At 38.6% G+C, this 10,872-nt stretch overlaps 1 pseudogene; it reads right to left on the minus strand.

Annotated features, from left to right (window-relative positions):
* Nucleotides 1-277: 277 nt before the first annotated feature.
* On the minus strand, nt 278-1,533 carry LOC135249724 (uncharacterized; annotated as a pseudogene).
* Between the last annotated feature and the right edge of the window lie 9,339 nt (nt 1,534-10,872).

Below are 10,872 nucleotides of genomic sequence, written 5' to 3' on the forward strand. Positions count from 1 at the left end.
TGGATCTTTCTGCAAGATAGCGATCCCAAACATACCACAAAATCAACCAAGAAATTATCTAAATGTTTTGCAATGACCAGCTCAGTTTCAAAATTTGCACTTATCGAAAATGAGTGGATTAAATGTAAGAGTGCAGATGAAATGTTCTGAAAAATAATGAGAGATGAAAGATCTCCCAATATGTTCAGCAATTTCATATGATTCTTGACACATCTAGTGATGCACTTGAACACTTTGTCAGTGATGTTCTCTGGGGTCATCGGGTGTTTCGGATCGCCTAGACGACCCAGCCAGGATTGATCAGGCCCGGCTTGTGTCCACGGATCCTCAACCATGTAGAGGCAAGTTTGGCTGCCTCTTCAGTGGTTTTGCTGGCCTTTCTCTTCAGTGCCCCAGTGATGCCCAGCTATGTATAGACTCTGCAGAGTGACTTGCAGACAAAGTCCCTGCATCCAACCTCCACTGGCTTACACCTTACTTTCCAGCCCCACCTACGGCAGTGGTGCACCAGGTCCTGATACTTAGCCCTCTTCCTTTCATTGGCCTCCTCCATCTTGTCTTCCCAGAACACAGTCAGTTCCAGCATGACCACCTGCTTTGAGGTTTCTGGGAGCTGGACCACATCCGGCCTGAGTGAGGTCATTGCTATGGTGTCCGGGAACTTCAGCTGTTTCCCCAGGTCAACCTTTAGCTGCCAATCCCATGATGTTGTAAGAAGGCACGCCTGTGTTTTTTTGCTTTTGCTGCGGCTGTTCCCCAGCTCTGCAATGCTTTGTCTTGCTGATCAGAGCCGTTTTGCTGTTGCTGTTGTTCCCAGCCACAGTCTTCAGGACCAGGTTGTGGCGCCATCAGTAATGGCCGTCTCTGAGGGCAGTCAGACAGGAGCTTAGGATGTGCTCCAGGGTCCCTCTTCCTTCAAGGGACATGTTGGTGTGTCACTCTTGCGGGAGAAGCGGTTAGCCAGGGTTGCCAGGATGTCGTAGACTACCAGGATCATGAACTTTATCCTGTGGGGCTCTGCATGCCAAAGTTCATTCCAGAAGGTTTTCCAGTCTAGTGCCTGTTCCTACCTCACGCTCTCTGTTGCCGCATCCCCACCATTTTGTTTGTTTGCACCTCCTCCACTCCTGCCTGCACCTCTTGCTGGATGAGTAGGTGTTTTTCCTTTCCTCGGGCCTTGTCATAGCCAGTTATTGTGAAACTACCAAGGCCCACTTGTTCAGAAGCCACCATCCATATGAGCGCTCCGTGTTGCAGCCGGGACTCTGCCTCCTCCACTGCTTCCTGAGCCCGCCACTTCCTGCCAGTTCTGACCTCAATGCCAGCTTGAGAGCCTTTTGGGTCGCTCAACTCCCTGAACTGCAGCACCCCTCTAGCATGGGAGACCATTAACTCCTCTTTCAGGCTGTTGAAGGTGAGTTGCAGCTTGTTTTTCCTTCCATAGAGAGTGATGCTAGACAGGCTGCATGGTAGACCCAGTCATCTGTGCAGGTAGCCACTGATTTTCCTTTCAAATGTCTCAACTGTTGTCATAAAACACTCCAGAAGATAATTCAGTAGTTTTTCTCTTGTGAAGGGAAGGTATACAGGTTCTGAAAACAGGGGCTGCAAAGAATTTGAGTACTACCTGAGAAATTGCATTAGTATGAAATATAATTTTACTGTTTTTTGAGAATAAAATATGTGCTATTTAAATTTTTTCTATCAAGGTTGCAAATAATTTTGGATGGCAGTGGTAGTAGACACAGCAGAAGCACATATACACAAATACATTGCACATGATTTTTACATGGGCTAACTGTACTTGAAGCTGTACCTATTACACAACTATAAAAAAAAAGTGACATAATTTGCCAGTAGTTTCCCACAGTTTATTTAGGAAACTACACATAAATGTATCAAGGCACCCAGCTTTGCTGGCAGGTAGTCGGTTCCAATTTGCAAAGAAGTGAAAGCACACACATTTAAATCCACACACATTCTTGTTCATTTCACTGGAACAAAAATAAAAAAAATAGAAAATACAAATCATTCATTTATAATAAAACTGTATTTGTTTTCATGTCTGATTATCTTACAAAGCCAACATGAAGTCAATTAGGAGGTGATATGAGCGGTCCTGGCAGCTAATTGAAGAGACAAATTTAATTAGTTAACAATTGCCTTGAATGTTCCCTTTTACATATATAGCCAGTGGGGATGTGCAGACTCATACACTCCCAGTTATGGTAGACTAAAAATTTTGTCATTAATGACATCATCCAGGTGTTGCTGAAGGGGTCAGGGGCCGTGCAATGGTTTTGTATGTGCCTAAATACATTTGGACCTTTTTAAAAGAAAACTCTCCAGCAGCTAGAGCTAATTCATTCTCTTTTGTCAGTGTTCTTTTTTTCACCAGGTGTCAAAAATATGTGTAATCTGCATTATAATATGACTTCTGGGTGAGTTACCGTAACTGACTTGTTTCATTCCTGGTCAATATGTGTGCAACACAAGCATTGTATACAGAAAGGAGAGGATTCACATTCTTGAAACCTCACAAGGAAATGAAATTTGAAACGATGCTATTGTAATATTTGTTTAAATACAGGTCATGTTACCCATCATTATTCCAGGAACTATACAAGGTTAGCACTGCAAAACAGGGGCAACAACCTTTAGCCCTGCATGGAGGTCTGCAGTGTCTGCAAGTTCTTGGTGCGTTCAAGCACAAGGGATTAATAACGCCACCTAATTGGATAAGATTGGATAAAATTGCCCCACCCCTTGATTCCAATAGCTGTTCTCCCAGCTCACCAAATATAAATCGCAAAGAAACCTGCATGCAGTACATGGCTTCTTTCCAGGACTTGACTTTGACACCCCTGCTATAAAATAATCGACACGATCTGGAGTAGGGATCAATGGCATGCTCTGGATTTGTTCAATTCTTAAAATATTAGGTGCAGTAACCCACTATTTTCTGATTCTGTTCTGCATCACGAGTATTTCGTTTCCCAAGACACCCTCCTCAACAATTATGCCATTACTCATAATGACCACTCATATCTGGCCTATTTCCCCGTTTGGATTCCCGTCAAGAAGGTTGTGTGTAACCAAGATTCTGTATTTCTTCACGGAAAACCGTAAATAAAGTCATGGCTTTGGCCCTCCAGTGCATTATTACATATCAATTTACTGTACTGGTGACTGATCTGCATCCCAAGTAATGCCTGCAGTGAAATATGAATACACAGCATTCGGCCAATCAGTCAATCAACTGAATTCTATTTGCTGCGTAAACCAAGGGTGCAGTTATAGAACATACTGAAGTTTTAAACTGAACACTATTATGGGGTTTTATTGTGGCAATTAAAAACTGGGAAAACTACCAATACTGATGCTAAAAATATACACAATTCTTATTGTGCTAAAAGGCCCATCAAACCCTTACCCTTGCTAAAATTGCAAATCAGTTTTTGCTACGATTTGTATTTTAAATCTCTTTTTAGGAAAATAATAATGATAGGCAAGGAAATACATACTGTCAATGGCACCAATACATGTTATAGTTTCTGTAGTGATGAAAATGTTTGATGGTATTTAATGCTACACCTCATTCTATCCTAAATTCGAAAGCTTAAAAAAAAAAAAAAAAAATTATATAGTTAAGCATGACAGGGGAACAAAATTGGGACACAACAAGATCTTAAATGGCAAAGTAAAATGGCACAATTGTGTTTCTTAACTCAAAGCAGAAATAAATTCCATTGTTTTGCTCAGGGATTTCAAAGTCGACACCAACAAATATGCAGTGCCCACTGAAAAAAGTTATCAAACATAAAGTTTGATAGTATGATTCAGCAGATTAAACACAGCTAGGCTTGATTGCAGCCAACCCAGTTGTAGTTAAATCTCACTCATACTGAACTTTATCATCAGAGTGAAGTAGTCACCACAAGGTTGCTACAAGCAGATTATGCCATGACCAAAGGAAATTCCAGAAGAGATGAGAGAAAAAAAATGTTGAAATATATCAGTCTGGAAATGATTACAAGGTCATTTATATGGTGCTGGGGAATCCACAGTGAGAGCAATTATCTCCAAATGGAGAACACTTGTAACAGCGGTGAATCTTCCCAGGAGTGGCTGGTCGCCAACAAATCATCCAGGAAGTCACAATCTATCTGAAAAGATCATTCATGCAGGCCTCCATAGCCTTAGTTGAGGTCAGTGTTCATGATTCCACAATAAGAAAGAGACTAGGCAAGAATGGGATCCATGGGAGAGTAGCAAGGCAGAAACCACTGCTCACCAAGAGCAGCATCAGTACTCGTCTCACATTTGAAAAAAAAAAAAAATACAAAAGCAAATACAGCATTTCACAGTAAGAACATCATACCAGCCGTCAAATATGGTGGTGATAGCATGATGGTGGGGGGATGCTTTGCTGCCTCCGGACCTGAATGAATTGCCATTATTGAATAAACTATGAATTCTGCTCTGTACCAAAAAATTCTTATGGAGAATGTTTCAGTCATCTGTCCATGAGCTGAAGCTGAAGTATAATTGGATTATGCAGCAAGACAATGATTTAAAACCCAAACGCAAGTCCATAAAAGAAAAGACAATAATTGTAAGTTTTGGAGTGACCTAGTGAAAGTCCTGAATTCAACCCAATAGAGAGGTTGTAGCAGGACCTTAAACAAGCAGTTCACGCTTGATAACCTACCAGTTTGTCTTAAATAAGGCAATTCTGGAAGGAAGGAAGAATGGTCTAAAATTCCTCCACTGCAATGTGAAAGACTGATATCAAATTATAGGAAGCATTTGGTTGCAGTTATTGCTGCTAAAGGTGGTGAAAGCAGATATTAATTTAGGAGGCAGTTACTTTTGGCTGATATCAGAATTGTACACCTTTTTTGATTAAATAATAAAATTACAATTAAAAAAAATGTATTGTGTTTATTCAGGTTCCCTTTGTCTAATATAACATTCGGTCTATATATTTGAAACTATTCAGTGTGACAAATATGTAATAATAGAGGATATCAGGAAGTGGGATAATACTTTTTCATGGCACTGTAGATTTTACCACAGTAAAATATTTTATGTTGGGACAGGAGAGCTAAAACTAGAATGATGTCAGAGGACTGTGCTATAGAAATACGTTTCGCATGAAATGCAGAAACAGACACAGCCCTCCGCAATCGGGATTCCCCACCCCTAATTTCTCCCACTGAAGGATTTAGAATAGTGTGTGGGAGTCACAGACACACCGAGTCATCTGAAGAGGATTTTAAGGGATTTCTCTCCCACTGAATGTTTTTTTTTTTTTTTTTTAATAACGGAAAATTGTATTCAGAATTCTGAGTGTATAGTAATTCTCCTCAGTGCTGGTCCATTCTTCCTATTTTCTGTCCCAAGCACTCTTATGTACCAATAAGTATTTGGACAGTCCGTAAGTATTTGGACAGTGACACAATGTTTTTGTTCTTTTGGCTCTAGCACATTAGATTTAAAATGAAACAAAGAATATGAGGTTAAAAAGCAGACCGTCTGTAACTGTAGCTGTAATTTCAGGATATTTACATCCTTATTGGGCCATCCATGTAGGAATTGCAGCCCTTTTCATACATAGTCCCCACATTTTAGGAATCATGCCACTTGTCAAATACGAACTGCACTGTATATTGCAATGTGATGGAGCACTTCTTCTATAGTTTCTGGATGCAGAATTTAATTATTATTAATCAAATGAAATTAATTAAAAAGCTCTATGTCATAACAGAAAATATTATGCAGGAGATAGACAGGTCATTAATTTATGTTATCTTTTAGAATACATTCATATCCGGAGTGACAAATCAACTAAGCAAGATCATTTTAACAAGCATTCTGTGTGGAGGGTGAACTGAAATTGAAACAGAACACAGAACTACTAGTAACACAGTACCTGAGCATCCAGCCAGAAATAATGATAAAATATGATAGCTGAATGAGCATATGCATATCACTACATTTAATTTAGGTTTCTTGCGACATCAGTTCATTCCAATAATTGTCAATACTTCAAAAAAAAAACAAAACAAAACAAAAAAACAAACAAAACACTGGCTTTCACGTGAATGCATCAGAGTGTACATGCTTCAGCTGTATTGCTCTAGCATGGGGGAACAGCACACCAACACCATGTACTTATGTATGCACATGATATCACAATGATCATGATTAGGATGATTAATTTTGCACACACTAACATGTCATTGTACATATGTTGCTATATAGGAGAGATCCTGAGTTACATATGCTATTTGGTTTGATGTATTCCAGGTATTTAGTCATAAAGCATGCGGTAAATACCTAGGAAATCATATTTAAACCCAAATACCTCTCTAAGACTGGAAAATAATCCGTAAATGTTCTGTTTCAGTGATGTTCATGATCTTAAATCTTTTGTTCTTTAGTTAATTGTAATGCCACCCACTTTGATTCTGAATTCTTACATTTGGGGTGATTTTGTTTTTTCATACAAAATGCCAAAATGCATCCAACATGCTGAAAATTACAATGGGCTTATATATTAAACATATTATGTATTTAAACTAAATTCGGTTTATCTTTGCCACTAATAACTTAATAGACGTGGGAAACTGAAGAATATGTACCCCAAAGCCATGACTAACAACTTGATACAAAGAAACTATTCGAAAAAAAAAGAAATATAAATCTGGCTACATTGAATATGAAATTATGCATAACTTCCCAGTTGTAAACTGGTTAGAACTTTCACAACTACAAGTTAAATTAACTATGCCCACATGAAACTAATTTAGGTCTTTTTTTTTTACATCATTGTGACATGATGGCTTTGTATTACATTCTAATTGTATCACTATTCCATTGTGACATATAATGGCTTTGTATTACATTCTAATTATATCACAGTTCCATTGTGACATATAATGGGCAGTAAGCAGTACGGTAATCATAGCTTTGGTATCAAAGCAAAGATAGTCATCAAAGCCTGCATACACAGGCATCCCCAGGACCGAATTTGAGAATCAAGTGTGCCAATAGTGTTTCTGAACAATTGAGTAACAGAATTAATGGGAGGGGGTTTCACGAACCAGGATTGTTGAGTTAGCTGGGTACCTGCACTGAGTAATACCCAGAACATTCCTTTTTAGTTCTTTCCATGTTCCAGATTTGGGAGGGTTCCGGGTTTTACTCAGTGCAGTTATCCCGATAACTCAGTAGTCCTGCTTCGCGAAACGGGCCCCAGATACACAGCTCTGAGCTGATTTCTCTTTGTGATAGTTTAGTTTACAGGCATTTAGCAGATGCTCTTATCCAGAGTGACTCCGTATCCAATTATACAGCTGGATATATACTGGAGCATTGCAGGTTAAGTACCTTGCTCAAGGGTACAATGGCAGAATCCTACCGGGGAATCGAACCTGCGACCCTTAGGTTACAAGACCAACTCCTTAGCCATTATACTACACTGCCGCCACGATGGTGACCACGAGGGAGGGGGAATCAGGACCACATGGCCTTGACATCGCACAGCTTCTGTCTGGGTGTGTTTGCCGTTATTCCTGGCAGTTTCAGTATGTCAGAGTGTATAAATGTGACATGTCCTGACACACCTCTTTGGGGCTTTTAGCACATTCCCAGGGGGTTAAACACACAAAAAAAGAGACTGGAACTGTCATGAAAGCATCAGTCTGACAGATGATGGAATACAATTATGCAGAACATGTACATACTGTAAGTGTGAAAAATAGTAACAGCAGGCAATTACACTGTCAAATCGTCTGACTTTTCAAAATTAATCACACACACACACACACACACACTCACATGTGCCTAAGTAAAACATTGCATGTAGTTTCATGCCTTCTGAGTGAAGCATTGAAGCATATATCTTTGTCTATTTTATGTCAGAATAATTGTCTCCTATTGCTACAGTGTTCCAGACACATAAAACAAAGTATGTACTGTACTTAAATGCACCTTATTAAAAGATATGTTGTTCAGAAGTTTCTCGTCTTGATTGCACAGCGTGGTGAAAAAACAAAGTAATTATCTAATCACTGTCCTGAATTCAACTTTAAATGTTCTACATTGAAACAGTAGAAAGGAAATATAATACTGTATTTGCACAAAACATCTTTGCAACATATGTACTGTGAAAATGAAAACTGTGTAGTAAAATGAAAACAAAGCAGCTAATTAAAGGTATTAGTTTCATTCAAATACACTTCTGGAGTACTCCAAAATATCTTATGTTGCATTATTATAATGTAATTGAGACCTTTTAACAGGTTACTGTATAAAAAAAAAACATTGTGGTGCAAATGTTTACCTGAATACCAATGGGATGTGCCTTTGTATAAAACCTTGGAATTGAAGTCCAAAATTCCAGAAGATCAGCCAGTGTGAAGGACCACTGATCACCTCAATTCACTTCGTTTCACTTCTTCACTGATTGCCTCTTGACAAGGAGACTCTCCAGTTCAGTTTGTCTGACATGACGTAGGACCAGAATATTTTATTGCTGTGTGTTATTTGCACCCAAGAATGTGCAATGAGTTCATTTATGTCAGTGTCATGTAATATTACTTATGGCATCTACAGTTTATGAGCTGGCAGTCAAACCCTGATGCTCTCAAGTGTTATTAAATATTGCATATTAAATTATTATTAATTTATTTTTTAGTTCGTGATGATGTATATAGTAAGCACACAGGACCGTAATGCAATCATATGGACTACTGTGAGCCATATTATTCAGGAATGTATTTTGGAAATTCGCACAGACTTGTCACAACTGTTGTATGGATCTGTAAGTGACTCACACGTACAAACCACTGTCATTGATTCAAACTTGCAAAATCTAGGCCTGCAATTAAAAGTACTGAGATATCAAAGATATTCAAAGATATCAAAATTAGACCAAGTTACAACAAACAATATTGCATAGTTTAGCTCACACAAATTAAACAAGCTGTATTCCAAAGCAGTGCAACCCAATGTTTCCTAAATTATTTCAAGTAACTTGACCTGGTATTTTTTTATCTTACCATTTGAAAGACAATGCGATCATTCAAACTTTATGCGTCTCATCCAAGTGTCAAATGACAATTATTTTCAGTGGAAATAATCAACAATTCAGCTGTTTTGCAGCTAAAAATGTTTTTAAATATCTACACTATATGTTTGAACAATTGTCTGCATACAGTGTTTTGGGTGTACGAGATGCACATCAAGAATAAAATGCATTATTATTATCATTATTATTTTGAAAATTGTGTTCACAAATACATTTTTGAAATTATTTTACACTGTCAAAGAAATTAAACAATTTAATTATTTGTTTAAACTTTATTTGACCCACAATCACACTGTGCATTAGTGGGGAAAACATGTCTGGTTAGGTTTGTAAGATTCATTTTCATGAAAAAACATCTTCAATAAACAAAAATGCCAATTCTGCCCTGTCTATGAGTCATTAAATCAAATCTAGGCCTGCCATTAAAAGCATGCATTGATTTGGAGTCTCACAGAGCCTGTGGAGCTCTTTAAGGTCCTTTCTCTTACCTTCTTGACAGGTACTTGACATGTCAGCAGCCGGCCATCACGTTCAGGCTTCATTTATTTTTGCCGTGTCAGGCGGTCTTCATCTATCCCCATATGTATCTTGCATTTAAGGCAGCATCAATCAATCACAGAGAAACACATTTTAAAGGAAAAAATGTGATGCATATGGTGTCACTTGTGTTTATTGTAGCAGCACTACATATCAAATGTAGCTTGATTTGTTTTTGTAAGCTATGAATGTAATGTTTTTACAATTTTGTCAGGTTTGGCAAAACCAGTCTTCTGATTTGGCACCGAATTGCAATTCTCATCAAGCGTTTCATAAACATCTCACAAGCCTCATAGACAAACAGCCTGCTATGTATAATGTGAAACTGAGTCTAGAGAATATGGAATTGTGCTGAATTCATCATTTCAAGATGTATTTGATTGACAGAGAACAAGTACACACAAACATGTACATGATTGATTTTGAAATTGCAAAGACATGGATGTCTTTCTACATAACTTCTTCCAAACTGCAGCAGGCGTAAATAGTTTAACTGTTAAGTGAGGTACTTCATGAAGATTAGAGTATTACATGTACTGTATCATGCTCTGGATGTTTTCACCATCATATGCAAACAGTAGTAGACTAGCAGCAGTTCTTTTTGTCTTTGGCTAATTATAGCTTTTACACTACTGTGTGCATCAGGATAGGCCTTAAAAAGAGGCCGAATGGCTGAGTTGCTATTGTCTGAGCGCTAGTTGATCCCATATGAATGCAACTGAGCCTCTCCTTATTCACATTCCTCACTGTCTGCACAAATTATTCCTGAGTGTCAGTCTAAGGTGTGTGTGTGTGGCTGTGGGTGGTTGTGTGTGTGTGTGTGTGTGTGTGTGTGCGTGCATGCGTGCTTGTGTGTATGTGTATGTGCATGTGTCTGTGTGTGTGTGCCATGTCTGTATTGTGTCTGCACCTCTCCTGTTTGAAGAACCGCATGTTCCAAATTAAGCTGTGCATGTCTGTTCCCCAGAGTGAGCATGGAGACCACAAAAGCCCCATGATGCACTGCTGTAGGCGCCACTTCAGCGGGCAATGCTTAAATAGTCTAAATATTTTCAGGTGAAGATACTGTTAAAACAAAATGCATTATCCGTAAAGTAATCTGAAGCAATCTTTGGTGGGCCATTAGCTCATTAAGTGCAGGAGTAATTATGTCTGAATCATCGGTCCCGTTTGCCTTCTGAATCCACCTCTCCTGGTGAAAAAAAAAAAGAATTAAATTGATGCCACTTTCAGAGACA

This window comes from Anguilla rostrata, chromosome 3 (genome assembly GCF_018555375.3).
Source record: "Anguilla rostrata isolate EN2019 chromosome 3, ASM1855537v3, whole genome shotgun sequence".
Classification (NCBI taxonomy): Eukaryota; Metazoa; Chordata; class Actinopteri; order Anguilliformes; family Anguillidae; genus Anguilla; species Anguilla rostrata.